Genomic DNA, 27,309 nt, shown 5'->3' on the forward strand with positions numbered 1-27,309 from the left:
GATTTTAGTGGAAATTCATGATTTTCTGGTTTTTGTCTTAAAACTTAAGGAAGCAAGATAGATTAAGTAGGCTAATAAATAAGGCTAGGATGTTTATATTTAAGTAGGTTGGAGATCCGCTATAACTATGAAGATGTGAGAAGTTTCATTTGAATACCTATAAAACTATAGCGATAGTGTATCTCCAAAGGGCCAGTTCAGAGCTCGTCTACTGCGTGCAGTGTAATTAAATTAATTCTCTCGCCCAAAATATTTAACTTAGCCACGTCAAAATTTTATTATCAATACTTACCTGCGTGCTGAATGCACATTTAAATTAAGAGCTTCATCGGCCATCAGCAAGAGAAGCTATGATTTATTCAATGACTTAAAGTGGTGCATTACTAGCCCAGCGGCTAGTCGGGAGAGCCGATTTGATCAGGCGTTCCCTTTAGCCGTCCGCACCGCGGCTTTATATATAAGAACGCTGCGAGAGGAAGCAAGGCCCCAGTTCTCTCCAGACGCTGAATAGCACGCCATCTGTGTCGGGAGTCGCGTCGCGTCGGTATCATTGCTACAAACAGCCTCGGATGCCGTATTAAGTTACTCGGGATACGCGTAACCATGAAATCATTTTTTCACGTGCCGTCGCGGGACAGACATTCTACCATTATTTAGCGTAGCGTTTGATGAACATTATCATCAAATTATGGCGAGCATTCATTTAAACAGTTAATTCGGACAATTATAGTGGCATCAGCGCATTAGACTCTGAACTGCTCTGTTAGTTAGATTGTGTGGATTCTTTTGTTTTCATTTGTGACTTTCAGAATACAGAACTTTTTTTTTTACGACCGTTTTTGATTATGAATCCCGGACAATCTCCTAATTCCTCAGAGCTATAAGCTGTAACTATAAGTGTATTCTCAGACAAAGTGGGCACTAGGAATTCTAATTACAGGCTTCACGTTTTGCTAATCACTTTCTGGTTGCCAATATTGTAGTTAGAGAGCCAGTGTTGAGAACGGCGAAAGACAGTATAATTAACATTCTAAATAATAGGAACATTTAACAACAATAATTCCACCCGCCGCCGCACATATGGTTAATCGGCCGGGAAAAGCAGTGTTTCTACATTCAAACAAATTATAATATAACAACGTACTATGCTACTCGCCGCCCCACAACGGCACGCTTTTCAGCTCTGAGTGCATAGTTGGCTCGTTTAGATGCCTATAACAACAGCGTCTCCCGCCAAGTGTGAAGTGCGTGCTGTCACTCGATTTCTTCATGAAGAGAGGTTCCGCCTGATTTTTATACGACCGACAATACGTAACTATCATGAGTGACAGCAAAGTGCGGGACTGGTGCAGGAACATTGAAGCAGGGTGGACAAATGCGCTTGATACAGGCGATCTGGGCAGGAAGCGAGTATCAACCGATGATCTTCATCAGCGGGTGGATCATGTGATTTGAGAAAATAGTCTACGAAGGGAAATTCAGAAGAAGCGAACAGGAGTGTTGTCATCAGTCATTATCCTTTATCGTGAGTATGCTTCGCCGCACACTGCAGTGGCAACAACGACACCTCCTGCAGCGTTTTCGATGGGACGCGTCTGATCATCCATCATACGACCCAGACTTGGCTCCTTCTGATTTTCATCTCTTTGCTCAAATAAAACGCTGGCTATAAGGGCACCATTTTGGCACAGACAACCAGCTGCAGACCAAGTGAAGCCTTCTACGGCGAGGGTATTGCAAAGTTCGTACCACGCTACGACAAATGTCTAAGTCGGAGAGGCTTCAGTGTAGAGAAGCAGCTGGAAGCTGTAGCTTGATTTTCACTATGGTTTCCATTTCGCGATCCATCGGAAGTTGGAAAATAAAATTTCCGTAGCAATAACAAGAATAAATGTCGTTTGATGTCGTGTATTATCGCTTTTGTTACCTTTCGAGCTTATAAACATCGGCAATCATTGAAAGAATGTGTAATAACTATTATTCCATTTCAAAATAGACTGGAATAGCTGAGTTGTAAGTCAAGTAGTTGTGACCTTGGTGAATTTTGTTTTTTGGTCATTAGCCCGCGATCCAAGGCTGGGGACGTCATCAGAGGCTGTAAAGACTCAGATGCCAGTTTTAAACTTGAACAAGCTTCTGACGATGTCACCATCTTTAGGGAACGTAACGGTATGCCTTAGACCGTCGCATAATGCCCATAAAACAAAATTCATATAGGACGCAAGAAGCTGCCATGAAAGCCTGTACTGCATGTAGAAACAAATCACGGCGTAGAAAGTACTTCATACTATTGAGCTTAAAAGCTAATATCCGATCATCAAGTCCAGCGATTTTTGCTGTGGTACCGGATGCTGTTCTGGCCTCCCGTGGCATTAAGTAAGCTACGTGGCTTTAAAACGGCGCGTCCTTGCTCTCTATGCGAGGAGTGGCTTCATAAATGATAAATTCAAAGACTGCATAAAATATTAAATCTGTTCTCTGCCTTATAAATATAAAACGTCCGATAATTACATGCCTTGACCTAGAAACAATTAGCTCAGTCGTTCTAGTATGAAGCGTTTACCCTAATTGTTGTGTCGTGAATCAGTGAATGCCGCTGCCGAACATGATTACTGGTATGCACGCACAAATATGGTCTCTCAAGGATAGTGTATCCCAGTTCCATTCATTCCTGATTGCTAAGTAATAACGTCAGCTGAATTTTCTGTCGATGCATGACAAAACATGTCATTAGTTTTTAAGTAGGAAATCCTTTCCTGGTGTTCTACGAGGTTTAACGATCGTGGGCTGGTACAGCTGTCAGCTTGAGTGTGGCTTTTGGTCGATTTCATGCGATCGTTTAGGTAAATACTGGGCTGGTCACCAAATTATAAACACGCAGAAAAATGCTAACAGGATTCGTAAGCAAACTGGATGGGGACACGACTTCCCTGCCTTAGGTTACGTTGACGACTGTTCTTCGGCAAGGACATCCGGTCACAAAGTTAGAAAAAAATAAAATAAAATTTGCTGTATCTTGAAAAAGCGGGCCCCTTATTAGACGGGTTAAAAACTAGAAAAAATAAGAAGTCAAAATTCGTCTACATTACCATTGTTTACTTTTCCTTTTGTTTTAGTATTATTGCCTGCATTTCTTGGCTGTTGTTACCCCATTTCATTAACCGACCCGAGCTAAGAATTTCCCAATCAGTTCAAAATGGTACAAATGGCTCTAAGCACTATGGGACTTAACTGCTAAGGTCATCAGTCCCCTAGAACTTAGAACTACTTAAACCTAACTAACATAAGGACATCACACACATCCATGCCCGAGGCAGGATTCGAACCTGCGACCGTAGCGGTCGCGCGGTTCCAGACTGTAGCGCCTAGAATCGCTCGGCCACTTCAGCCGGCCCCAATCAGTTCAACTACTCATTATTCCTCCGAAGATTGTATTCTTCTTTCCTTCCTTGTACTAACGATTATCTACATTACACTGCTATATATGCTGAGTTGCAAACAGAAAAGTCATGGGAGTGGAATATGCACACATAGATGGCGAAGTGTGATTATGGGCCGGCCGGTGTGGCCGTGCGGTTCTAGGCGCTTCAATCTGGCACCGCGTAACCGCTACGGTTGCAGGTTCGAATCCTGCCTCGGGCATGGATGTGTGTGGTGTCCTTAGGTTAGTTAGGTTTAAGTAGTTCTAAGTTCTAGGGGACTGATGACCACAGATGTTCCATAGTGCTCAGAGCCATTTGAACCTTTTTTTTTGTGATTATGGCCGCACGACGCGAATTAACAGACTTTGTACGCGGAATGGTAGTTGGACCTAGAAGCGTGGGACATTCCATTTCGAAGATCGTTAGGGAATTCAATATTCAGAGATCCACATTGTCAAGAGTGTGCCAAGAACACAAAATTTGAGGCATTATCTTTCACCACAAAGCAGTGGCCGCCGGACCTCACTTAACGACCGAGAGCAGCGGCGTTTGCATAGAGTTGGAAGTGCTAACACGCAAGCAACACTACGTGAAGTAACATCACAAATCAATGTGGAACCGACGACGAGCATATCCGTCAGGGCAGTGCGGCGAAATTTGCCGTTAATGGGCTATGGCAGCAGACGATCGACGCGAATGCCTTTGTTAACTGCCTGCAGCGCCTCTTCTGGGCTCGTGACCATATCAGTTGGACCCTAGAAAAATCGAAAAACATGGCCTGTTCAGATGAGTACCGATTTCAGCTGATAAGAGCTGATGGTAGTGTTCGAGTGTGGCGCAGACCCCACGAAACCGTTGACTCAAAATGTCAACGAGGCACTGTGCAAGCTGGTTCCATAATGTTGTGGGCTGTGTTTACATGGAATGGACTGAATCGTCTGGTCCAACTGAACCGATCATTGACTGGAAATCGTTATATTCGGCTACTTGGAGACTATTTGGAGCCAACAACGATGGTATTTTTATGGATGGCAATGCGCCATACCCGGCCACATTTGCTCGCGACTGGTTTGAGGAACATTCTGGCCCATTCGAGAGAATGATTTGGCCATCCGTGTCGCCCGACATGTTTTCCATCGAACATTTAGGTGGCGTAATCGAGATTTCCGTTCGTGCAGTCCGCAGCTCGTGGTCGTGCGGTAGCGTTCTCGCTTCCCACGCCCGGGTTCCCGGGTTCGATTCCCGGCGGGGTCAGGGATTTTCTCTGCCTCGTGATGACTGGGTGTTGTGTGATGTCCTTAGGTTAGTTAGGTTTAAGTAGTTCTACGTTCTAGGGGACTGGTGACCATAGATGTTAAGTCCCATAGTGCTCAGAGCCATTTGAACCATCCGTTCGTGCACAACATCCTGCACAGACAACACTTCCGCAGTTACGGACGGCTATAGAAGCGGCGATGCTCAATATTTATGAAGGGAACATCCAACCTCTTGTTGAGCCGATATCACATGGAGCTGCTTCACTGTGCCCGGCAAGAGGAGGTCCGAAACTATATTAGGAGGTATCCAATGACTTTTGGCACCTCAGTGTAAGAACAGTTCACACAGAAATTGCGTAACGCAAACGCCTGGTGGAGGCGTCGGGGCGCGAGCAATTCACATTGGCGTGCCACTGTCAGAGAGACCGGGCCGGTCGTGCTACGAATGGATCAGAATATGTCTTCATCAGGTGAAGATATTGATGCACTGGATCTTTTGCAACTCGTTGGGCAGCGAAGAAGATTTTGGGTCAATCCGTTATGGTTGAAAAAGGTAAGAAATATGGCACATTCGACGTAGCGAAAGAACTGTTCATCATTCCCGAACGTTTCTAACAATTAAAACTGTGTGCCCGACCGAGACTCCACTCCTTTCTTTCAGGAGTGCTAGTTCTGCAGGTTCGCAGGAGAGCTTCTGTAAAGTTTGGAAGTTGGGAGACGAGATACTGGCAGAAGTAAAGCTGTGAGTACCGGGCGTGAGTCGTGCTTCGGTAGCTCAGTTGGTAGAGCACTTGCCCGCGAAAGGCAAAGGTCCCGAGTTCGAGTCTCGGTCGGGCACACAGTTTTAATATGTCAGGAAGTTTCATATCAGCGCACACTCCGCTGCAGAGTGAAAATCTCATTCTGGAAACATCCCCCAGGCTGTGGCTAAGCCATGTCTCCACTACATCCTTTCTTTCAGGAGTGCTAGTTCTGCAGGTTCGCAGGAGAGCTTCTGTAAAGTTTGGAAGTTGGGAGACGATATACTGGCAGAAGTAAAGCTGTGAGTACCGGGCGTGAGTCGTGCTTCGGTAGCTCAGTTGGTAGAGTACTTGCCCGCGAAAGGCAAAGGTCCCGAGTTCGAGTCTCGGTCGGGCACACAGTTTTAATCTGCCAGGAAGTTTCATATCAGCGCACACTCCGCTGCAGAGTGAAAATCTCATTCTGGAAACATCCCCCAGGCTGTGGCTAAGCCATGTCTCCACTATATCCTTTCTTTCAGGAGTGCTAGTTCTGCAGGTTCGCAGGAGAGCTTCTGTAAAGTTTGGAAGGTGGGAGACGAGATACTGGCAGAAGTAAAGCTGTGAGTACCGGGCGTGAGTCGTGCTTCGGTAGCTCAGTTGGTAGAGCACTTGCCCGCGAAAGGCAAAGGTCCCGAGTTCGAGTCTCGGTCGGGCACACAGTTTTAATCTGCCAGGAAGTTTCATATCAGCGCACACTCCGCTGCAGAGTGAAAATCTCATTCTGGTTTCTAACAATTGTTGTAGAATGTTTCAAAAGTTGTTCTGTATTGCGCTAAACAGAGTGAAGAACAGCATTCAGAGAAAAGCAACGAAGCTGCAAAATTTTGATCATAATTTCTATTTTTCATATGATTTTCATATGAATGTAGACCTAAATATTGCTGATTTTCTGAGAGATGTTCGAAATATTACGACACTTTTCCCAAATCTGATTATCCGTAAATAGTTGACTCTTGCAGTCCAGAAATTCTTCGTAACAGGGCACAGTTTCCTACCATGAGATAGAGATTTTGCCTGAGACGTGCACGGCTCGCGTTTATCCCATTACGGTGCTGCCGCCTCGCTTTCTTATTCCATTTACCGGCGTCACTAACTTCCTGCCTTACATGCCCGTGAGCGGCAGCAGCAGCGCGTATCGATAAGTGCACTATCGTACCATCTCTGGAGCGACCGATAGTATTTCAGGGTCGTCGTGTGCCTGGCAGTCAGTTGGAGACGGACCAGCAGTGCAGTCGGGGACGGAGCGCTGGCGAGGCCCGACAGCCAGTGCTCACCGACCGCTGGCGTCACACGTGAACTGCCCGATGGAGGGAGATTGGAGCGGGACGACCGTTGGTTGGTTGTTCGGTTGGTCGTCTCGTCGGCCGACGTATATTTGGTCCTTGGACCGTTTCCGGGCCTCGTAAGTTGGTTGGTTGGCATGGAGCAGCGAGGAAATCTCCGCGGCGCGTAGTTTTGGCCGAGGCCGCTGGTGGCGTCCACGAGCGGTCGGAGTGTGTGGTGCTGTTCCCATTGTTACGAGGTCCGTGGCTCACCGATCCTTGACACAAAAGTTGAGTTTTGACTTAATCTATCAGCAAATCACGACTTTTCACATTGTGTCGTTTGGATTTCGTTGTCGGCTGTCGGGACATTCCCGCGAGCAACAACATGTGTTTTCAAGTTGGCAAATTTTAATCACCCACTGGTGGAGCTTAACTGTGCTTGCTTATTTTGAATTGAAGTGCACTAGTGGAGTCTCCTGCCTTGTGGCCGTTAACGTTGCGGTCACCTGCCCTGGTCGTTGACGTAAATTCAGGCAGTGTATTTTCCTCATCGTGTTGTCGCTGTCCAGAACGGTGTGTAGTTTGGCGGCTCAATGTATAATTGGTTGTGGGCGCCAATACCTTCTACGTTGTTCCATTGAACTCCCCGTTGTGTGCTGGTCGAGGGGAGCGGAAGTTATCTTGTCGGTAGGTCCGTTGACTGTCTGTCGGTTGGGTTTCGTCGGATCGATAATGGTAGGGCCGACTGCCTGTCTCACCTAAGCGAGCGTTAGTGTTTGAATTCCAGGCTGATCCTCGGAAACTTCTGAGCGCCGTTGGGTGTGCTGCCTTTTCTTGTTTGTTTTTGTTGTCTGTATTTGTATGGCTTCTAGCAGATTTTTAAACTAAGGTTGTTTTGCCCTGAAGACGTAAGATTGTTTGGGCCATCAGCCTAATTTAAAGAACTGTTTTAAGCAACGCCTCTGGCCTTCTAAAAATTTAATCCTGGTTTGTGTTTTAAGTTATTGGCTTTCAGCCGATTTTAAATCATAGTGGTCTTGCCCTTGAGGCATGAGATTGTATGGCGGTTATTAAGTTCCAATAATTAATGCTGTGCTTTTTTAAAATTTTCTTGGCTCTTTTAAATGTTTGGTCAAATAAATAAAGTTGTATGTTCGAGTGTAACTGACAGCCACTTATTTTGGCCCCTTTCCACAATTTAAACTACCTGTCCCGTCCTGCGGGTTTATCAGAGCATCCCATTGCCATTATAGAGACGAACAAAAGCTCCTTTCACCCCGAAAACTGGATCCCAGCCATTGCCAACGCCAAGGACAAGGGATTCCTTCTGTGGATGATGGAACCAGAGGCTTCCCGGGACCCTAGCGCACTGGACCATGGGTTGCACGGAGATTCATTCAAAATAACTATGTCTGACTACACATTTCATCTGACAACCCTGCTACACTAAAGAGAAGCAAAAGTCATAACATCGAGCAATCATGGATTTGTCAAAGCACTGCAAAGAAGCCGAGAGGTGTTGGGAAAAGAAATCTGCCACTAGATGACCTTACAGTTTTCCCTGTCTTGTGTGATTAAACTCTGACAGTATGAAGTGCCAAGAAGGCAGCGTTACTTAACATGTAACGGTATATCCCAACTGAAAAAAGGAATATCTGTGAGCAAGTGCAAAGCGAATAGTGGATTTGCACATCTCTCTGGCAAAACACATTGATCGCAAACAGAAAATGTACTGCTGACTATACGTGTTTAGTAATTTCAACAGGAATAGTGCACGTGTTTCTGTATCTTTTGCTGCTTCTTGTGGACGTGTACAGTGCAGAAAACATTATGGTATTGACCTGCACTGTTGCAGTTTCTCAATATAAGGTTTCTTATTTCTGCAATAAATAACGTAGAAAAACTAGAGTGTTTTAGCGACACAGCGTTGTAACTGCACAGATTCAACGTTGTGCGTCCAGGAAGATAAAAAAGATACTACTCTTTTTATAAAGATACATAAATAATTCTGTAAAAAGTGTTACAAAAATATGCGAAATAGCGCTTTACCTCATATACAGTGCCTGCCTCAAGTAAGCCCAAATATGTGAGCATAAAATACACTCCTGGAAATTGAAATAAGAACACCGTGAATTCATTGTCCCAGGAAGGGGAAACTTTATTGACACATTCCTGGGGTCAGATACATCACATGATCACACTGACAGAACCACAGGCACATAGACACAGGCAACAGAGCATGCACAATGTCGGCACTAGTACAGTGTATATCCACCTTTCGCAGCAATGCAGGTTGCTATTCTCCCATGGAGACGATCGTAGAGATGCTGGATGTAGTCCTGTGGAACGGCTTGCCATGCCATTTCCACCTGGCGCCTCAGTTGGACCAGCGTTCGTGCTGGACGTGCAGACCGCGTGAGACGACGCTTCATCCAGTCCCAAACATGCTCAATGGGGGACAGATCCGGAGATCTTGCTGGCCAGGGTAGTTGACTTACACCTTCTAGAGCACGTTGGGTGGCACGGGATACATGCGGACGTGCATTGTCCTGTTGGAACAGCAAGTTCCCTTGCCGGTCTAGGAATGGTAGAACGATGGGTTCGATGACGGTTTGGATGTACCGTGCACTATTCAGTGTCCCCTCGACGATCACCAGTGGTGTACGGCCAGTGTAGGAGATCGCTCCCCACACCATGATGCCGGGTGTTGGCCCTGTGTGCCTCGGTCGTATGCAGTCCTGATTGTGGCGCTCACCTGCACGGCGCCAAACACGCATACGACCATCATTGGCACCCAGGCAGAAGCGACTCTCATCGCTGAAGACGACACGTCTCCATTCGTCCCTCCATTCACGCCTGTCGCGACACCACTGGAGGCGGGCTGCACGATGTTGGGGCGTGAGCGGAAGACGGCCTAACGGTGTGCGGGACCGTAGCCCAGCTTCATGGAGACGGTTGCGAATGGTCCTCGCCGATACCCCAGGAGCAACAGTGTCCCTAATTTGCTGGGAAGTGGCGGTGCGGTCCCCTACGGCACTGCGTAGGATCCTACGGTCTTGGCGTGCATCCGTGCGTCGCTGCGGTCCGGTCCCAGGTCGACGGGCACGTGCACCTTCCGCCGACCACTGGCGACAACATCGATGTACTGTGGAGACCTCACGCCCCACGTGTTGAGCAATTCGGCGGTACGTCCACCCGGCCTCCCGCATGCCTACTATACGCCCTCGCTCAAAGTCCGTCAACTGCACATACGGTTCACGTCCACGCTGTCGCGGCATGCTACCAGTGTTAAAGACTGCGATGGAGCTCCGTATGCCACGGCAAACTGGCTGACAATGACGGCGGCGGTGCACAAATGCTGCGCAGCTAGCGCCATTCGGCGGCCAACACCGCGGTTCCTGGTGTGTCCGCTGTGCCGTGCGTGTGATCATTGCTTGTACAGACCTCTCGCAGTGTCCGGAGCAAGTATGGTGTGTCTGACACACCGGTGTCAATGTGTTCTTTTTTCCATTTCCAGGAGTGCAGGTAAACAAGTGTTCTGGATGTTTTATGCTTAGCTAAGCGTAAAACATCCATAACACTGAACATTTTAGTTACATCAGATGCAAAAATCCCATTTTTCACACATTTATTGCTGGAACACACACACGCGCGCGACAATATTGGAACGGAAATAGTTACTGATGTATGTTTCCTGAACGGAACTGTTTGTGTTGACAAGAAAAATTCACGTATACAGTGTATAGGTAACTCTACAGCTGCATCTGCGATTACCTGCCTCTAACTTTAAAATGTGATTCCAACTGACTACATAAATCGCCTACGAAAGAGAAACACGATCCACAAATTCGCATTGCGTACTAGTGCCCTAGTTCGTCGCCGCCAAGCGTTAAAATAAACGTGTCGTTCAATAAGTAATGAGTCACATTAAAAACAAAAAAGCCATTTATATACATAGACAAACGTCCTTGTTGGTGCTTCACATTTGATGTTTGTTCTGTGCGCCGGTGAAATTTCGAACGATTCTGGCAGGTGGCAGAGCCGTAGTACGGCGTCAAAATGGCGTCTACACACGACTTACGTTACAAGCAGCGTTCTGTTATTGAATTCTTGTGTGCAGAAAAAGAAACCGGGCGATGCAGCAGTTGATGGGAGTACAGTTGGGCGATGTGTAAAGAAAGTTATAGCCTCAGGAAATGCAGAAACGGAGCTCCATGATCAGCCACGCTCGGGACGTCCTGTCACAGCCATTGCTCCAGACATGCTGAATCGTACAGACATCTATCTCTTTGGGCCCCTTAAAGATTCTCTATGAGGAACACACTTTGAAGATGACGATAATGTCAGTCATGCAGTGAAAAAATGGCTACGCCTACAGGGCAAGAGCTCTTACCAGCAGGAAATACATGCTCTTCCACAACGTTGGCGTACGGCCTTAGAACGTGATGGAGACTACGTTGAAAAATAGGACATGGAGAAGACATGTTGATGTATATTGTCACCAAATTCTGACTCTTAACCCTAAATATTTTCTGAGAAAAAAAAATGTGGGGCATTACTAATTGAATGACCTTCGTGTGACTTATTTACTCGGGACTGGAAAGAGGTATCACTTTCCTTCCATTGTTAAAAACAATTTCGATATGTTAGCTATATTTCGTACGCAGCAATCTATGTCCTAAAACCCACCAAACAAAAACTGGCGAGGAACTACATTTTTCACTGCAAACTTTTCGACTTATGCCCGGTAGTTTACTTATTAGGGGGGGAGTATCACAATAAATATGGGCAATTACACAAAATAAAACCAGTTCGCTATAAAGCTGTGATGTCAGACTATAAAATGCCGAAAAATCAATTTTTTGTGGCGAACTGTTTCCTGAAAATCGAATGAGAATGACTACATAGCGAAGAACACACGCGGATCCCAAAATAATAGTTTTTAGTTTTTTACGAGAAAGGTAAAGGTTTTGCGGAGAAACTATTAACAGAAATGGATGTAGCTTTTCTTCATCTACGCAAAACAATTTTTTGAGGCACATCGGCTGACCTCGCACTAACGAAAACTTGGACGTCTCCGCCACGCGTTCCTGCGGATCGGCGCGGACCTCGAACCGATGGGTACCCGCCAAACCAACTCTGCGTGAACTGCCTCATTTGTTAATATGGAGATGGCGTGAAACAGCGCCACGCTCCCGGGAGATGTCCATGCCACCCCATTTTTGCGTAAATTGGGCCTAAAGCCACGCTTCAAACAAATACTTTGAGAAAAGACTTTTCTGCTGCCAGACTACATTTTATATCCAATTTACCATCTGCCGTCGTCAGGTGTTGTGCTTCCCAGATACAAATATTCGACTGTTACTTCCAACACTGCATTTCCTAATATAATTCTCCGAGCATTACCCGATAATGTGACTACACTCCATCCCCTTTGTTTTATTTTGGTAGATACTCGTAACCTCTTTTCAAGACACTCTTCCGTTAGTAATAACAACAGTATTTTATCCGATCGAGGAAGGCGATGAGGTAATTAGAGACGGAACACAAGCGAGAATGGACAAGGATTCGGCAGAAATTCGGCATCGTGGCATCTGCCTGATCAGGGTTGTTGAACGTGGTAGCAGTACTCAGTCTTTATTACAAGATGAACCTTCTCAATACTATAACCGTTTTAGTGATTTACTATAGTAAGAGTCTCAGTTCAGTGGTTCTCAGATACTCCTGCACAGAAAAGATAGACAATATTTAAGATACTGCGTGGCGTCCGACAGCCTACAAAACCAATGAACACTGCTCGCAAAGCCAGCATTGTATTGTTCGTGGGCCGGCCGCGGTGGTCTCGCGGTTCTAGGCGCGCAGTCAGGAACCGTGCGACTGCTACGGTCGCAGGTTCGAATCCTGCCTCGGGCATGGATGTGTGTGATGTCCTTAGGTTAGTTAGGTTTAAGTAGTTCTAAGTTCTAGGGGACTTATGACCACAGTAGTTGAGTCCCATAGTGCTCAGAGCCATTTGAACCATTTTTTTATTGTTCGTGACGGACGGAACAACTAGCAGAGGTTTCGTACAAGAGAACACGCTTGAAAACAAGCTATCCACACGTAGCAAAGGGACTTTTCTTGCGTTAGTCGTCGATTTCACCGTATTTCGACGACTTCGTTTTCAGTGCATAGTTCCCAGATATGGCCGAATTTGTTTCCACCGTAATGAGAATTTCCAAAAATTGTACAGCTTCGTTTTTCTTCATCTATTTTTCACACGTAGAATTTCAGTCCTTGTGGAATGGAGATGTTGCCATCAAGCCAGTGAAGAATGTTTGAGCACGTTATATAGTATGAATATTTAGAGATAACAATAAGAATCTATACGAAACTTCCTGGTAGATTAAAACTGTGTGCCGGACCGAGACTCGAACTCGGGACCTTTGCCTTTCGAGGGCAAGTGCTCTACCAACTGAGCTACCCACGCACGACTCACGCCCCCTCCTCACAGCTTTACTTCCGCCAGTACCTCGCCTGCTACCTTCCAAACTTTACAGAAGCTCTCCTGCCCTTGCAGATTTTAATCTGCCTGGAAGTTTCATATCAGCGCACACTCCGCTGCAGAGTGAAAATCTCATTCTGGAATCGATACAAAATTGGACGATCACATATGTGGAATGTTCAAAAAGTGGTGTAACACATTATTTCTCAGCCTGTTTCGATTGAAAAAATGCGTTATTTATTGCTGGATATGATGGGATATTCGCTCTTCGGCCTCTGTAGTCTCATGAAGTTCCGCTATACGTAGGCTTCAAAATGGCGTCTGTAACGGAGATGCGTTCCAAGCGGAGAGCTGTCATTGGCGATAAACCAGAGTAACGCAGACATTCACAGAGGCTGACAGAATGCCTACGGTGACCTGGCAGTGAACAAAAGCACGGTGAGTCGTTGGGCGAGGCGTCTGTCATCATCACAAAAAGGTCGCGCAAACCTGTCCGATCTCATGCATGCCGGCCCACCGCACAGTGCTGTGACTACAGCTATGCTGGAACGTGCGGACAGTCTCGTCCGAGATGATCAACGAATCACAATCGAACACGTCGCTGCTCAAATGGACGTCTCTGCTGGTAGTGCTTACACACTGGTCCACCAGTTGGGGTACTCGAAGGTGTGTGCCTGATGGGTTCCTCATCATGTAACAGAAGACCATAAAGAACAACGAGGGACCATCGGTGCTGAATTGCTTGCGCATTACGAGGCTGATCGTGACAATTTTTTTCGTATATCGGCACAGGTAGTGAAACATGGGTTCATCACTTCGAACCGGAAACGAAACGGCAATCCATGGACCGGCACCACACTACATCTGTTCCGAAGAAAATGTTCAAAGTCGCACCCTCAGCCGGTAAAGTGAGGGCAATGGTCTCCATTGACTCTGGAGAGGTTGATGTCCTTCCTCATGGTGCAAAGAGCAGCTCTGGGGTGTATTGTGGTACGATCAGGAAACTGAAGAATCTGCTTCAGCGTGTTTGTCAGCACAAAACTGCGAACGAACTTCTTCTCCATGACAACACAAAAACTCCTCCCGCACAGGCCATGAAGGCCCAAAGGTACCGTCTGACCGCCGTGTCATCCTCAGCCCATAGGCTTCAGTGGATGCGGATACGGAGGGGCATGTGGTCAGCACACTGCTCTCCCGGCCATATGCCAGTTTCCGAGAATGGAGCCACTCAGTTTGCCTCACAAGGGCGGAGTGCACCCCGCTTGCCAACAGCGCTCGGCAGACCGGATGGTCGCCCATCCAAGTGCTATCCCAGCCCGACACTGCTTAACTTCGGTGATCTGACGGAAACCGGTGTACAACAACTCGACAAATGTCTAAGTCGGAGCAGCGACTATTTAGAGAGGTAGCTGCAATATGTGGCTAACTGTTGCGAATAAAAAATGTTTGATTCTCACTGTGGTTTCCACTTCGCACCCGATCGGACCTTAGGCCCTCGTAGCTGTTTTGTCCACAGGAATGATAGATATAATCCCTCGTGCCTCAACACTGGGGTACGTTTCCAGTTGTTGTGTCATTTCCCTGGAACACTGATGCACCTGTTACCCGTATCGCAGCGGAACTATCTCTGCAGGAAATCCGAAATCTGAACTCTCTTCTGATAATGCGTCACTCTTCTTGCGCAATGGTATTGGGGTAAAAAGTTCGTTGGAAGTAACCAGCCGTTTAGAGAACAAGGCTATTATAATTGTATTGACGTCTCTGTACGACAAATTGTCCCAGAAATGAGCTGAAATAATTCCAACCGATCCGTCCGACAACCATTTTCGGGAGGTTCCTATGGGTATGCGGCATGTGCTGGAACAATTCAGGCTGCTCGCAAGATACAATTAGCGTCAGTTGTTCTCGAAGCATAGACGATGGCGCACGAGGCTGCTAAGCCTTTGGCTCGTCTTCGACCCTTACTATCACCACACGTCAAATTTTTGTATCGCTCAGTTGTTAGGTTCTAAGGAAACCAAACGAAGAACACCTATGAAGTTTGGCGACACCGCCTCTGGCTGTCCGCTTGAATTTGCAGTCGCAACGGCCTTATTGGAAATTTCAGTGCTAATAAACTCGGAAACTGCGCAACTTCTTGAATTTTTTTCCTAACATTTATGTGCCAGCACAGTCTACACTGCAACATCATCACAATCGTTTCAGACTGTTTCTCACCCCTTGTATATATCCCCACCTCATTTGGCGATACTTCAAGCCAACCACCGTAGAACCACGAAACCAGAGCCATTTACAGTGCAATGGTTATCTCATCAACTCTGACATCGCTAAAACCTCTCCGTCCAGGCACTGATGTTGATACATAGGGTTAGACAGCTAAAACAAAGCACCCAAACGAGTAAATAAGCTACCTGATCAAAACAACCCGTATACCTATTAGTGGACATCAAAATGGGGTGGGTCGATGTGTCACCTTTACGACGGCATGAACTCTGCGACGACACTTTCACTTAGGTGTCTGTGGAGGAACGGCAGTCAATTCTACCTCAAGGCAGACACCTGAGAAGGTATTGATGTTAGACGCTGGGGTCTGGATCGTAGTCGACATTGTAATTCATCCCGAAGATGATCCACTGGTTTCACGTCGGGATTCTGTCCAGTCCATTTCTGGGATGTTATTGTCCACAGATAATTACCTTTCATATTCGACTTTATGGCAGAGTGCATTGTCATACTTATAAAAACAATAATCACAGTACAGAATGCTGTAAAATGTGTTCATATCTTTCCGAATTTAGTGTTAAGCGCAATAAGGAGACCACAGCCTAACCACTGAAAGCAGCTCCATACCGTAACATCACCTCCTTTACACTTTGCTGGGAACACCAACGTGATGACAGATAACGTTACACAGGCATTCGCCACACCCAAACCCTTCCGTTGGATTGCGAAAGTGTATAGCGTGTTTCATCTCTCCGAATCACTCATTTCCAGTCATCCACTGGCCATTGGCGTTGCTCTTCAGAACACCTCAAGTGTTGCCTAGCGTTAACTGCAGAAATGTGTTGCTTATGAGGAGTTACTCGAACATTGTGCCCCAGCCTATTTAACTCCCTGCGTACGGTTATTGTGCTACCTGGCCTGCTGGTAGCATTCTGGAACGAGTGATTCCGTTCACTGATTCAATCCCTTTTTAGAAGCACCAGCCGAAATGCTCGATGGCCTTCTCTCCACCAGTATCTGCCCAGTATTAGTTTTTCTGTTGTTATTCCTTCGCGTTTCCACTTCACAATCGCATCACTAGCAGCTGACTAGGGTAGCTTTAGCTGGACTGAAACGTCTCTGGTCTATTTATCACTCAGGTGTCATCCAGACTAGTGAACGTTTGAAGTCACTGAGTTCTTCCTGCCGACTGTCTGCTGTTACTGCTTCGCGTCTTGCAGCACAATACCAGCTGCCTCCTTTTGTATAGGCGGGTTAGCCCCTCGTAACATCCATTCTACATTACATAGTGGTGTCCGCATACGTTTCATCAGATAATGTACATCGAGGTGACAATGTGGCGGATTTCGTGACGTACGGAAGTAAATTTTAACGCTAATAACTGAGGAATCATGACGCTATCTGTTTTTAATAGAACTATAAATTTTTATGTATCATTGAAAAATCATTCGAATAGGACGTCAACACCATCATCGCATGGAAGGAGCAAATCGAAGCACGATAAACGCGCCGAAAACCACTGGCCCGTCGTCAGAAGGATACGTCCTACAAACCTCTTCTTTTGTGTCCCAAGTATGCCCAAACACTTAGCTCACGTACGTTTCTTGTTTTTACCCGTCCGCTTGAAGCCCATCGTGTGTTCTCTGTTGTTATGACTTGCTGTTTAGACGTTCTCAGTATACGCAGTATTACAAGATCTCGTCGACAAACTTTGAGGAATTATAGGTCACAAAAGGAGGATAATTTTTTAATAAGGAATAATAGTCTTAAACTCGTACTTACGGCTATAACAATGAATGCCTACAATTGCAGAAAAATTACTGTTTATTATATTAGGCATTTCTGATAGTAATCAGAATCCACCCGGTGCCTCAGTATATGCTGCACACCTTCTTACCAGTTCCCATTCAACTCTGGAGAGCACGTCAGAGTGGAAAGCGTCAGTGAATCGGGCTATCATCTCAGTTTTTGTGGCGATTAGAGTAACGTAAACCATACTCTTGACACCTCCCCAAAGGAAGAAATCAAAGAGTGTCTAGAGAAAGCGCTGTCCACACAACGGGTCCTTCTCGCCCCACCCTTACGCTCCCCAAAGTCTCCGGTCAACCGTGCCAGTGCGCCAGCACTGAACTGTGCTGGGGCTCCGCCATGCTGGAACCAGAGGCTTCTCCAAACAGCAAGCGGTAGGTTGCTCAGCAGTTCCAGAACTGTAAGCAAGCTGCTCCAGAGAATCTAGGTGGTAATTTACAAGTCCTAGAAGAGCATTATCCACAATTTCGACCACATGTTTGTGGAGAACCCTTGTTCGTGCTATCTCACAGACCCGCATGCGGGTGCTCTTAGTCCCACATATGGCTGTTGCTCCTGCTAAAATACACGTCACATATAAAGAAGGCTTTATCTGCAAGTAAAACATGTATGTGGAAGGCAACATCATTCACTCTTTAGTGTGCGAACTAGTGCACAAACTTCATAGGATGCTGTTAATCAGTTGACCCTAAAATCAGCAGCCTTTAAGATGGTACACTTGTAGCTTGTACTCCTGCAGTACTCTCCGAACAGACACGTGACCTAATCCCATAGCACGGGCTATAGCCCGCATGCTGCCTGAAGATATACTGCTAAATCTACAAATCACTTCACCTTCAAAACCTGGTGTTCTCACGTGACATGTACCACTACCAACATGCTGAGAACGCAGTCTCTCTGTTTCTCGCAAGCGTCCATGAATTGCAGCAAAGATATTATGAGTGTATTCTGTCAGGACACCAATTATCGGTCCGGCCGTGGTGGCTGAGCCGTTCTAGGCATTTCAGTCTGGAACCGCGCTACCGCTACGGTCGTAGGTTCGAATCCTGCCTCGGACATGGATGTGTGTTATATCCTTAGGTTAGTTACGTTTAAGTAGTTCTAAGTTCTAGGGGACTGATGACCTCAGATGGTTAGTGCTCAGAGCCATTTGAACCATTTTTGAACCAATTATCGTAGGTACGAAGAGCTACAATTCCTTTTTTATTTAAGCTTTTGACATTAAAGTGACTCGGCAGTTTAATCACGTCAGTGGGCTCATTAAATCGGTACTCCATGCTTCCTTGAGTACTGGATTCAGGATTAGCAAGATGCTCGACACTCAAGATGCTATATTACAACAACACAAGCTGAGTGACAGGGCAGGAACGACTCCACAGAATAACAGCCTCACTAGCAGCTGCTCAGAAGGTTGCTAGTTGGCAGTGCGATCATGACCATGCGCTCAACTCATAAGCGGCGGACCAAAACATATGTTCCACGACAAAAAATTATCAAATTTCTGTGATCTGTCATCGTTCGCAGTTTGTCGGTGAGGTCTTGAAACACCGTGTAAACAACAACCTGAAAAGTGGATATGGTTTTCGTTTACGACGAATGTCGCCTCACTGTTAGTAAGAAATTTTTGAGAGCATTTTTCTTGGAGAACAGCGGTTTCTTTATTTTTTTTAAATGAACATAAACAGTCACAACCGCAAGAAACTTTTTTTTTTAGGTTACCGGTTTCGGTCTGTTTTAGACCATCTTCAGAGCTCATACCATGATAGTAGGCTGAGCAGTTAGCGTTTGTGAAATCTCTCCTGCTCCATTCAGCGCCACCGCCATCATGGTATGATATCTGATGATGGTCTATAACAGACCGAAACCGGTAACATAAAAAAAAAAGTTTCTTGCGGTTGTGACTGTTTACGTTCATTTCAATGTTAGAGTAATGGAGCCAGCGTATACTGAAAAGTCTTCTGATTACCCCAAGCGCTCACGGTCTGCCTTTGCAATCATTATAAAAACATTGCAAGAAAGTGTGAGTGTGAGGAATGAATAAATGGCAACAGATGAACGAATGAAACTAATATTTTAGCAGCAGTCTCACACACACCCCACTTGCTTGAGTATGCGAGGTCACGCGATCAAAGGAGTATTCTGGGAATACTGCACTCTAGCGCATTCCATGCTTTCCACATCGTTAGGAGAAATTATTTTTTATTTCTTAGTCCGTTTTAAAATCCTGTCCATTAAAAAGTTTTTATATACATAATTATTTCCCGCTGTTTCGCCTTGTATGTGTGTGTGTGTGTGTGTGTGTGTGTGTGAAATTTTTCAATCGATTTAAAATATTTTGATAAGATTGCAACAGAGATACATGGTAAATTTCAGATTTATTTCAGTTCCTCTTCACTTGACTCAGCCAATATATTGCTTCCCCCTACGTAGATCTCGCGAAACGACCGTGAAGGTAAAAATCAGAGAGATTCGAGGTCACATGGAGGATTACGACCAGTCGCTTGTATCGTGAGCCATTCGTGACTGTAACAGAAAAGGGGGAAATAGTACTGGTACACAAAGTACCCTCCGCGACATACCAGACACGAAGCGAGTTACTATTGCATTCTCACGCAGTTTTGATCTATGCTGAACTAGCTCACGAGAAAGTTAGTTTGAAATCAGTTGCAAAATTTGTACCTAACGGGAAAACGTACAAGAAAGTGACGCAATAAAAACGTGTTGAGTAAAGTCTGTGCCGTGATTCCGTAGCTATAGACGTTAAGGATTCCTTGCGTACGTCAGACAACTCGGTACATTGTTCGCTCTAACTTAACGGAAAAATATAGATATATTTAGCTGTTCTGAAGATAATGGGGTAGCCTGACTTAGCTGCCTATATCTGTACTCGTATTTCACGAAACTTCAAGAATTTGTGGATTAAGGATAGCAGCACACTAATTCACAAGGCAGAAAGCTTTGTGGATCTGACTGGACGAATGGACTCTTGAATGCTCGCGTGCGATGTCACACGCTGACGCTGTGGGAGAGAGTCGGGCCATTGCCTTCAATTCTCGTTCCCGGAATTTTCCGTCGGAGCCTTGTAAACAGGAAATAATCCAAGGAAAAAGACACCATTAGTCTTGGCTGGCCATATCACTCAACGGAGCTGTTTTCACCGCACATGGCTCCGAAAACTAGCTTACCTTCAACTTTCCACCGCTGCTCGTAGCAGTACGTGTACCTGTCAGTGGCGTGTTTTGGCAGCAGGCAGCATCTACGGTCACAATATTCTTCTTTTTACTTGTAAAACTTCCATCTTCTACATGAAGCGGGTTGTTAGTCGTAGCATTTTGGAAACAAAAAATCTCAGTTCCTGATTCTTCAAAAAGCTGCTTGGAACCGCGGTCACAGTCAGCAAATCAGTGTGTGCAGGAGACAGAGAAACTTGAAAACCAATTATTACCCATGACTACCAGCATTATAGTTGCACCAAAAGATACAATTCATTGTGGACTTTTTAAGAGATTTATATTCTGCACATACAGTTAAATGAATTTCCATCAGCCCGTACACTGTCAGGCGATATTGGTGTGTGTATGCGTGTGTTTCGGTGTGTGTGTGTGTGTGTGTGTGTGTGTGTGTGTGTGTGTTTATTCTTTAACTTATTGACGTCATCGTATGTTCTTGTGCCCGCCGATCCGAAGACTTGTCTTTTTTTTTTTTTTTTTTTTTTTTTGCGGTTGTCCTATCTATTCTGTGCAATGATCCACGTCATTGTACTCTAGAACTGGCAAACGTGATTAACTGTGATCATTCCACCATCGTGCGACAGTTGTATTCAATGGGGAATATTCAGAAATCGGGTGTGTAGGTACTGCACGCTCTAAATCAAAATCACAAAAAACCTGCCGGTGGCTGTAGGTGTATCTCTGCTTGCTCTTGTCACGTGGATCGTGAAGAACACCGGCCATTCCTATCCTGCGTCTTTACTGGTGACGGGAAATGATGTCTCTGTGCTAACATAAGGGAAAGAAAAGAATGGTTAGTCAAAATAAAGCAACACCTCCCTGTTCAAAGAACTGCGTGCATTCACAAAATATAATGTTATGCATCTGGTAGAACAGCGACGGAGTGCTGTATTACGAATTGCTTCCCCGAGGTGTAACCATCACAGCTGACATTTACTGTCAACAAGTGAGACGACTTGCAGACGCAATCCAAGGGCAATTACCCGGAAGACAGCATGAAGTGATGCTACTCCACGATAACGCCTGCCGCATTCCGCTAGACTGACAAAAAAACTGTACAGGCGTTGGTTGGGAAGTCATTTGGCAACTACCTTTTTCATCTGATTTTATATAGATTTTCACCTTTTTCGCTCTCTATCGAGCATTGTAATTCTGTCAGAGACAGCAAAGGACTTGGAAGACCAGCTGAACGGAATGGACAGTCTTGAAAGGAGGATATAATGTGGATATCAACAAAAGCAAAACGAGGATAATGGAATGTAGTCTAAATCGGGTGATGCTGCAGGAATTAGATTAGTAAACGAGACGCTTAAAGTAGTAAATGAGTTTTGCTATTTGGGGAGCAAAATAACAGATGATGGTCGAAGTAGAGAGGATATAAAATGTAGATTGGCAATGGCAAGGAAAGCGTTTCTGAAAAAGGGAAATTTTTTTGCATCGAGTATAGATTTAAATGTCAGGAAGTCGTTTATGAAAGTATTTATGGAGTGTAGCCATGTATGGAAGTGAAACGTGGATGATAAATAGTTTAGACAAGAAGAGAATAGAAGCTTTCGAGATGTGGTGCCACAGAAGAATGCTGAAAATTAGATCGGTAGATCACATAACTAATGAGGAGGTATTGAATAGAATTGCAGAGAAGAGAAATTTGTGGCACAACTTGAGAAGGGATCGGTTGATAGGGCACATTCTGAGGCATCAAGGGATCACCAATTTAGTATTGAAGGGCAGCGTGGATGGTAAAAATCTTAGAGGGAGACCAAGAGATGAATACACTAAACAGATTCAGAAGGATGTAGGTTGCAGTAGGTACTGGGAGATGAAGAAGCTTGCACAGGATAGAGTAGGATTGAGAGCAGCATCAAGGCAGTCTCTGGACTGAATACCACGACAACAACATCAAGCAACCCCTAAGAACTTGTTCTCCGAATGAAAATGCGGTTCAACTTAGTTCCACGAGTTCATCGCCTGAAAACCAAAAAACGGAAAGTTACTACAGCGTTGGCAGACTGTTGTAAATAGTGAATGAGAGTATTATCGATGACCCAAGTCTCTTTTACGTGTATCTGTTGCGTTTATTAAACTTATGGAAAAACGCTGCGAACTTACGCACGAATCTAATATTTAAACCGGTATCGGTGTTAACGCTTCTGTTGCTACTGCCAGTCTGCAGTTTATATTCTCTTACTTCGGTCATCCTTATTTATTTGGCTCATTCAAATAGCAAAAAGAAAAAAGTCGTCTCCTGCTTTTAATATCGGATTTTCTAATTTAATGCCATCAGCATCCTAAGTTTGAATTAGACTGCACACTAAACCTCGTTGTACTGTTTTAACGTTTAGTTTTACAGCTTTAAGACACAGTGCATTCCGCTCGGCAGATCCTCCAAGTCCTGTGCCATCTTTGACAGAGTTATAGTGTCACCGGCGAACCTTACAGTTTTTCTTATTTCTCCACGAACTTTAATTGCTTTTCCAGATCTGTTGTTGATCTTCGTCATTGCTTGTTCAATAATCAGTTTGAATAGCTGCAGGATACGGTACATCTAAAAACAAGAAATATTATATAATATCTTGTTTCAGACTTGAGGAGATACCTCCAGCACTTTCTGTATTTTTAATTCGAAACCACTGATGCAAACTTGCCTTACAAGAAACTATTACAGATTCATCAGAATGAAACGTAAGAAAGCTATGTAGTTCCATGTTCTCTGATACCAAAAAAAAAATGGTTCAAATGGCTCTGAGCACTATGAGACTCAACTGCAGAGGTCATTAGTAACCTAGAACTTAGAACTAGTTAAACCTAACTAACCTAAGGACATCACACACATCCATGCCCGAGGCAGGATTCGAACCTGCGACCGTAGCGGTCTCGCGGTTCCAGACTGCAGCGCCAGAACCGCGCGGCCACTTCGGCCGGCTCTCTGATACCCCTCCCAAAGTAAATAAATACTGTTTATTTCCTTTGACCTATTTATTTACGGACAATAGTTACATAGTATACACAAACATTACTTCATAGCCTATGTTTCCCACATTCAATTTATCCAGACAATAGTTTATGGTTTTTTATTGATATTGAATTGTTAATTTTGTTGACTTTCTTTTATTTTGCATTAGAACTTATATTTAAAGTTCCATAAGACAGTATATATCAATTTCGAACAAGTTAATAAACTCTTGCAGCATAAATTCGCTCCATTGATGTTAAGTACTAAGTTTCCTGATTATAGAAGAGTGTTTGATTTTAGATAATAGCCAATTATTTTGAAATTATTTTAACATAAAGGCTTCATTATTAATCACTAATATTGCTGAAATTCAGTCCTTGTGATTTATTTTTAGAAAAGCTCTATAAATTTCTGAGATGTACAAGGAAAAGTGTTTTATCAATCATGTGTAAACTCAAAGATATTAAAGTTATTGTTGGTGAAGCTGACGATTTTTCCCAACCCAGCAATTTCCAGTCACTGGGGCCTGCATCTGGTGCTACCCTTGCATCCGCTGTTGTGCGCTACAGTCATTGTTTCGGTGTTAGTTGTGTTTCTGAAAACGATACTGATTGAAGTGGTCGCCAGCACATCTTTGTGGTCATCAAAACGTCATCTGTCTCTCTCGAACCAATGTACTTTTCAAAGGAAAAAAAATTGAGATCGTTCTATAATATTCTTGAATGTTAGCGAACGCTTCCGAATGTTGTAGATTATTTTAGAATATTTTAGATTACAACTTGGAAATGACACATATCGCATTGATCTGAACTCCTTCAAAATCGTCCTAACCGCTGAGTAATGCGACATAGTAAAAATCAGGGGAATAAATCATCTTAAAAGTGCATCAGCTTATAACGAGAAACTACGTAAACAATGAATGTGTGAGCGACACAGGCAACAAAAAATGACGTGTTTCAACAAACAAATTATCATATACATACACAATATGATACCATTGATACAATGATGAACCAAGCCGAAAGCCTAAACTTCTCGAAATAATTCCTAAATTCTCTCAACGTTCCCGGTATGTCTTCACAGGTAAGGTTCTAAACAACACCATAAAAGCAGCAACAGTACCGGAGAGGCAAGTCAGTATTCATAGCAATAACTCCATACATTTCAACCAACTTACATTGAGCTTTAAAAGGTTCCAATTTCTGGTAAGATGGGTGTACGGCATGACTATCAGCACAACAGTGCGCCCTGGTGAATTGGTCATAAACCGCGTGTCTAGAAGCCACTCGGTCGCGGGATCCAATCACGGTCGAACCATGGAAATTTTTCACTCTAGCTTTAATCTAACCTTGACCATTCAATGGTCGGAAGTATCGCCAGAAACAGCAGGTTGTTAGGATTCCAGGTTAAAATGTAGGCTCACTTTCAACGGCAGGATTCCTTGTGTGGGATAGGGACACGATGACGTCGACGTGAGGTCCAATTGACAGAGCTATACCAGGCCGCTGAGTCACACGAAATTTTTATTACTTTCAATATAGAACAAGGACAAACAGTCCAGTGCTGTAGAGTGAATTTTAAGGAATCGTGTTTTTTGTATGGATTACTTTATGTGGTCTGTCCGCGTGCTGAACAACCACAAAACTTATTCGTCTTTGCACTCGGAAGTAAAACGCCAAACGTAGTTTATAACAATACTTTGGATAAGAGGTTGTACAAATGAGATGATAAATTGTACATCTTTTTCACTTCATAAAACTAATGGAGAAAAGACGAAGCGAGTCCTTTTCAGCTGGTATTGGTGCAAAACGTATATAGAACAGGTGAAGTGGGACTTTTAAATAACACTGTTAGCAGTAGCAAATAATGCTCTGTAATTCTTGTATCAGCTGTAAATGTTCAGTGGGTTAGGTTTCGGAACATCATCCGTCGATGTGTTCATTTTCGAATGAATACCAGCAAAAGGCAAAGGTTGTTGAACATTAACTTTATTATTTACGATAACCTTTTACAAAAATTGTGAGACGATGAAATTGCTACCGTAATTGAACAGTGAACTTCAGAACATAATTGGATCTCTCTCTCTCTCTCTCTCTCTCTCTCTCACACACACACACACACACACACACACACACACACACACACACACACACACACACACACACACACACGCGCGCGCGCGCGCGCGCCCGCACACTCATCAGAACTGCCCGGTAGCGCACTGGGCTGGTGCAGAAGCTATTCGTGGCAACTCACTTAATTGTATGTGCAGGATGAGTCGTTGTAATGTTGATGAGATGATAGTGTTGGTGGTAATGCGTAATTAGTTTTTCGACTTGCTTAGTCTCCTGCACATGCTGACCGTCGTTTAAATCAGCCCTCAGAGAAACGGGAATTCGAAAGAGAGATTATTTCTTCCCGTGTCCTGTGTTCGAGTAGTAGCAATTCGGAGCTTCTGCCCTCCACTCACAGCATAATGGTATTTGGCTGTCAGGAAGCAAGCAGTAAAACGACCCGCTCCTTTACCTCATAGATGTGGAATATGAAATGCACGAAAATAAAGCGTGGGCTCAGCAAAAACCGACTGCTCTATGGCCGTGGGGAAGCCCTTCTTGGTACCAAGGAAAATGGCGAAACTGAAAATGTCCTCCAAGATATTCGAAATTGGGATCCCCACTATCATCTCTGTTGTATACGGCTGCAAAAATTTGATCCTCACTATAGGCATACATCTATAACAGCCGTTCATGACCACCCGGAATGAAATGTGTGTACAAAATATAAGTGGAATGTGCAGTAGTAACAACATGTTATTAAAATATATGAAGTGGACGTAGGACCTAAACATAGCATCTTTTCAGTTTCATAATTCAGACAAAAGTGAATACAAGACATTAAACTACGAAAACCTGAAATATCGCAAAACTTAGCGTTTAGAGTATAATTTTCAAGTTTAACTGTACTGATAAATGGAAAGAGTACACTGTTTTAAATTTGCGTTAGCTACCCTAATAAAGTAGCTGTGCTTCGCAGTTTGCTTTTGTGTTTAAATGTATGTAAAGTATGCTGTTGTAGCCCCGTGTCCTGGTGGTGATGCTGATTATGCAATACGGCGTTGTTTACGGCGTCGATTTACGCCATTGCAGCTATGGAAACGACTGCAATCAGCACGTGGTTATTCGTTTATCGACATTAATTCACGTGGATTACCAAATGTAAATGGGATTCTGCAATGAACGAAGTTTGAACAGCTTACAGTTGCAAGGGTTGATCCACAATTTACTGAATGGATCCCGACCATCAGTCGCCGAACGCTGAAGTTCGGTAATAATTTTAGTCATGAATATATTAACTCGCGTGAGCCGAACGTATCAGGAGCCTAACATAAAAATCCCACATTATTGTTAACTGTTGCAGTACAGTAGTCTTACTGGGGCCCTAAAACATACGGTCTGACTGCGTTTAATTGATCCAGCTTCCTCCTATAGCAAAAGTACCACCGCATCGGGTTAGTGATAATGTGAAGAGTATTCCGCGTCAAGTTTAAGAGTAAATAACTCTACTCAGCCATGATGATGTTGTTGTTGTGATCTTCAGTCCCGAGACTGGTTTGATGCAGCTCTCCATGCTACTCTATCCTGTGCATGCCTCTTCATCTCCGTATAACTACTGCAAAGTACATCCTTCCGAATCTGCTTAGTGTATTCATCCCTTGGTCTTCCTCCACAATTTTACACTACAAGCTTCCATCCAATACTACTAAATTCGTGATCCCTTGATGCCTCAGAACGTATCGTACCAGCCGATCCCTTCTTCTATTCAAGTTGTACCACAAAGCCCTCTTCGCCCAATTTCTATTCAGTACCTCGTCATTAGTGATGTGAT

The 27,309-nt window shown here is 44.5% G+C and overlaps 1 non-coding gene across 1 annotated transcript; it reads right to left on the reverse strand.

Annotated features, from left to right (window-relative positions):
* Positions 1 to 13,120: 13,120 nt before the first annotated feature.
* Trnas-cga (transfer RNA serine (anticodon CGA)) lies at positions 13,121 to 13,195 on the reverse strand. Its single transcript has one exon. It is a non-coding gene; the product is annotated as a tRNA-Ser (tRNA).
* Between the last annotated feature and the right edge of the window lie 14,114 nt (positions 13,196 to 27,309).

Source organism: Schistocerca nitens, chromosome 9 (genome assembly GCF_023898315.1).
Source record: "Schistocerca nitens isolate TAMUIC-IGC-003100 chromosome 9, iqSchNite1.1, whole genome shotgun sequence".
NCBI lineage: Eukaryota > Metazoa > Arthropoda > Insecta > Orthoptera > Acrididae > Schistocerca > Schistocerca nitens.